The sequence below is a fragment of the Octodon degus genome, unplaced genomic scaffold (genome assembly GCF_000260255.1).
Source record: "Octodon degus isolate 3935 unplaced genomic scaffold, OctDeg1.0 scaffold00023, whole genome shotgun sequence".
Lineage (NCBI taxonomy): Eukaryota > Metazoa > Chordata > Mammalia > Rodentia > Octodontidae > Octodon > Octodon degus.
In genome coordinates this window covers 10,980,697-10,985,596 of record NW_004524599.1, presented here as the reverse complement: position 1 = coordinate 10,985,596, position 4,900 = coordinate 10,980,697, and the positions used below count along the sequence as shown (strand labels likewise).

General features: G+C 40.1%; 1 non-coding gene across 1 annotated transcript; it reads left to right on the top strand.

The window, feature by feature from the left end:
• The first annotated feature begins 166 nt into the window (after positions 1-166).
• On the top strand, positions 167-273 carry LOC111815905. The gene has a single exon (XR_002820531.1). It is a non-coding gene; the product is annotated as a U6 spliceosomal RNA (small nuclear RNA).
• Positions 274-4,900: the final 4,627 nt, after the last annotated feature.

The following is a 4,900-nucleotide window of genomic DNA, read 5'->3' as shown; positions in this document are numbered from 1 at the left end:
GAGACCTTTTGATGTGTGTATATGTGACACGCACGACAAGCTTTACTGCTGTCGGTGTCATCAATTGTATGAAAGTTATGAACATAGTACATTTTTTATTTTATATGAAAAACAAAATAAATAAAAAATAAATTGAAAAAAGAATTTTAAAAGATCACGTCCCCCGGTGCTCGCTTCGGCGGCACATATACTAAAACTGGAATGATACAGAGAAGAGCAGCATGGCCCCTGTGCAAGGATGACATGCAAATTCGTGAAGCACTCCATATTAAAAAAAAAAAAATCAGGTCCCCTGATTACCAATTTTGACTATAGTAGGAGTGATAGCTCAAAAAAAAAAAAAAGAAAAAAAAAAAAAAAAAAAGAAAAATTACAACACACACACACACACACACACACACACAAATCAGACAAAAAACTAAAGTCAAGAGCTGAAACAATCAATATAACCAGACTAGGAAACAATGTAGATACTGGAGTTATCAAGCCAAGCACTCAAATAACTATGATTTATATGTTAGATGCTCAGGAAAAAGTATGTAGTGTGCATAAGAAAAAATCTCAGCACAAATGACAATTATAAAAAAGTCAAATAGAAGCACTAAGGAAAGGTAAAGAAAGCCTTTGTGACTTGGATGAAGAGTCCCTTTAAGGCCGATTTAGTGGGCAAGAGAATTCAGGAAAGAAACAAACTTAAAGGTAGCTACAGAAATTGTACAAACCAAAACATAAAGAGAAAAGGAGTAAAAATAAAATAACAGACTACTAAAGGGTTGTAGGATAATATTAAGTGGCCCAATAATAGATAATTAGAATTGTCCCAGAAGGAGAGATAGTTATGCAGAAATATTTAAAATGAATGTTTTGAAATCAACAGAATACATCAAGCCACGGATCCCAGAAACTCAGAGAACCCCCAACCATGAAAATAATAAACAATAACAACAAATATACTTAGGCATACCATATTCAATGAGTAGGCTTAGAAACTATGTACTAATTCTAGCCCTAACCCTAATATAATCTAATTGTAAAACCTAAATAAATATTTTTGAAAGATGATCATCAGAACTTGTAATGATTGAATATAATAGGAAAATGTTCACATCATCTTTGTACTACTTTTTAAAGTAAAAGCGAGTAAGAAAGCTATTTTATTGACAAATACATGCCTTCTCTGAATAGCGGACATCATTCTAGTTATTTTATTTATACAAAGAATGTGTTTATTTTTTCATTTCATTTTTCCTATTACATTTCTTTCTTTCTTTTTTTTTTTTTTTTGAGCCAGGGCTTGAACTCAGGCCCTTGCGCTTGCCAGGGAAGCGCTTATTTAACTGAGCCATCTCCCTGGCCCCTTCATTTTTTCTATTGCATAAATGTTTCCTCTCACATATTTTCTTATTAGGAAATTATTATAATTTGGTTATTATTCGTCTTAAAAGTTTAAAAAACATATGTATTCTAAGAATAAAAAGTGCCAAATTAAGAACTCAATTAAATGATATAATACACCCATATTTTACTTCCTGTCACCTACTCCTCTGTTCTAGATTTTGGGCGACACTTACTGCTCATATACCGTGAGGGTTTCGGCGGTGGGGAGTCTCTGGCCTGTGTGCCGCAGTGGGCCATCTGCTGTCCTTGAGAGCTCTACAAGGCTTGCCATGACTGCTCTACATTACTGCAAAGCAGGTTCGCTGGGTGCTGGTTACTGGCCTGTCTGGGTTTTGTGAAACAGGATGCACTTGTGCGGCGAGTGACACCAAGCGGACTTACCTCTTCCGGACAGAAAGCAAGGCACAAGAGAAGCCTCAGTTGCTGGGAGCCAGTCCCTGAGTCTCTCAGTCCTGACAGCGCCTGCTTCCCTTGCAGCACAGATGAGTCAGGGACTTCTCTGGGCTGAGCACCTCAGGGGAAAAGTGACCCACCATGCTGGAGCATGGCAGGACATCCTTTTTCCCAGGAGAGAGAGAACAAGGCTTGCCCTGGCAGTCCCAGAAAGTTGTGACTAACTCAAGAAGCCACATTCCTTGTGGGGGACGGCAGCGAGCCTGATGCCACTTATGCCTGGTTTCCTGTCTCGGGGATGTTCCTACAATGACTCTTCTTGTTTGTTTCGGTTTTCTGAGACAGGGTCTCGTGTTGGAGTCCAGGCTGGCCTTGAATTCACTGGACTGGCTAGCTGTGATTGGCCTTGAATTCTCTGATTCTCTTGCCTCAGCCTCTTGAATGCTGGGATTACAGGTGCACACCATCATATTTCAAGGCTATTTTTTGGTATAATTGTAATAATTTATGGCAGTGTTGATTCTGCTTTTTATTGCCACTAATTCATTTTGAAAATATGATGTTGTTTGATCCCTGGCACCACCTGCTGCGCTGGCCTCGCCCCCAGAAGAGCTGAACTGGCCACACCTGTAATCCCAGAACTGGGGAGGCTGAAACTGGGAGGATCACTATGAGTGTGAGCTGCATCGTGAGACACTGTACCAAATACATAGAAAGACAGAAAGAAAGAAGAAAGAAAGAAAGAAAGAAAGAAAGAAAGAAAGAAAGTCTGTTTTCTGCTCAGTTCTAAAACAATTCAATATCTCATTTATTTCCTTGTATGATTCTACTTATTTTCAACTTAATGCTCCATTATTTTACAGTTTGTGCCCTTTCTTGCATGTTGAGAGTAAAAACCAGATGTGCCTGAAATTATTCTTTGCCCAAAACAATGTTTTCTTTTTTTTTTGCAAAACCGGGGATTGAACTCAGGCCCTTGCGCTTGCCAAGGAAGCACTTATTCTACTGAGCCATCTCCCCGGCCCCGAAAGCAATGTTTTCAAAAGTGTATTCTTTCTCTGACTCTTACCCTGGATTTTATGATCATTTACACATGTGGGGACTTCCCATCCTGCACCACAGCAGCAGCTTTTTCCCTGAGTCCAGTTGTGTGGACCCTAACAGGGGCCCTGGCAGTCCACACACTCAGACCCACTGCACGTGGCACGCCCCAGGTCTTCAGTCCACGCAGGCTTTGTCACGAAGTACCACACACTGGATGACTTACAAGTAGCACTAGGGCTCCGTGTGTGGTGAGGCCTCAGCTCCAGGCTTATAGGAGCGCCTTCTCACTGCATACTCACGTGGTAGCAGGGGTGGGACAGCTCTCCAGGGCCTTCTTTAAGAGGACACTAATCCCGTTCACTAAGACTCCACCCTAATGACCTAATAATCTCCCAGAGCCCCTGCTTCCTAAAGCAGCACGCTGGGGACTGGGCTTCAACATACGTTCTGTGGGCTATGGCCATTCAGCCCTCTGATGTGTATCGCACCAGCTTGTGTCACATCCCACCCTCTTCTCTAATGCTCACTCCTCCGAGTCCAGACTCCACAGGGACCAGAGCTTTACTGCTTTAATTCCCAGCAGGCAGCATCTTAGCTTTGAAAAGGGGCTTAATTTTGCCATCTGGATGATTGATTTCCTGAACTTGCTGAGTAGTGAATACTTTTCTTAATTTGATGTTTCTAGGCTCTTTATTTAGGATTGGTGGAGAAGGGATGTTTTGTCATGAACTATATCACAGAACATCTTTTTCAGATGAACATGTAATCATCCCAGGTATACAGTGATTATAGATGTTGATTTTTATTTTTCCTTTATTGCTTTTTAACAACATGGCCCTTCCAAACAGCACATTCTGAACTTGAGAGATTGGAACTTCCAATCTCCTATTACACTGTTGATTGAATGGATTATAAATTAGACGTGATCTGCACAATGAAAGGGAATCCAGTCATGAATTTGTTTGCTTTGAATCCGGAAGTTGAAGCAAAAGTTAACATCTTCCCTTTTCCAATGACAAAAGTCCTCAGCTGTTATTGTGTCTTAACTTGTAAGTGTCTGGTTTAAAGATGTCCTACCGTTTCTACCAACTCAGAGTAAATTAGCATCCACTGCTGACAAAGAAAACTCCATGTTGTACATTCAGATGTCAAAGGCAGCATGCTTGTGTCATTTAATTTGTATTCAATAAACCCACTGCATTTAGTGAGCAGATCTGAATTCCTTTGCTTGAGTCAGGTGAAATTAATTTTTTGTGTATTTTTTTCTGTATTTTAAGGAAAGGTATACAGGGTGTACAAGGTCTCGCTGCGTAGATTGGACTCATAGTGATCCACCTGTTTACAGCCTCCCAAGTGCTGGGATTACAGGGGTGCACCACCATGCCCAGTCTCCATCAAGGTCTCAGTGCACCCTGGGGGGCAGGGCCGGCAAGCAGGCCCGGGGATCAGACCTCTGGCCCCTGTGCCTGCTTGCAGGCTCTTTAATCTGCTGAGCTATTTCGCCGGACCTAAGTGAAATTAATTCTAAAGTAGTTTATAAATAGTGCTCTTGTTTGGAAAATGTTTGACAAATGTTACATTTTTTAAAAATACACAACCACATTTTCTCTTAAAAAATTTTTATTTGATTATATCTCCATGAAAATAAAATCTAAAGAATTTTAGACCATATTTAATCTTCTCTAGGTATAGCATTCTCTTCTCCTTTACCTTATTTTTTATTCATTTGTATAAATATCTAAGATCACTTTAATAACTGTATTAAGATAATAAAATGAATTAAAGGTCTTAAGTCTTATGACTTATAAATAAAGGGAGACCTGTCTAATCATATATCTCTTGGCCAAAATCATAGGTCTGGAATACTTCATATTGAGTCAGTTGTGTTTTCTTCTTCAGTGTTTTAAAGATGGAAGAATCTATAGCCTCACACAGGTAGATCACTAGTAACACAGAACATGCCAAATGCATTTAATGATGGACAGACCTTACTGATGTCACTAAAACCTTTCTGCTTGATTGAAAAGGTCCCTAAGCACTGGCCAGTTAGCTCAGCTGTCTAAAG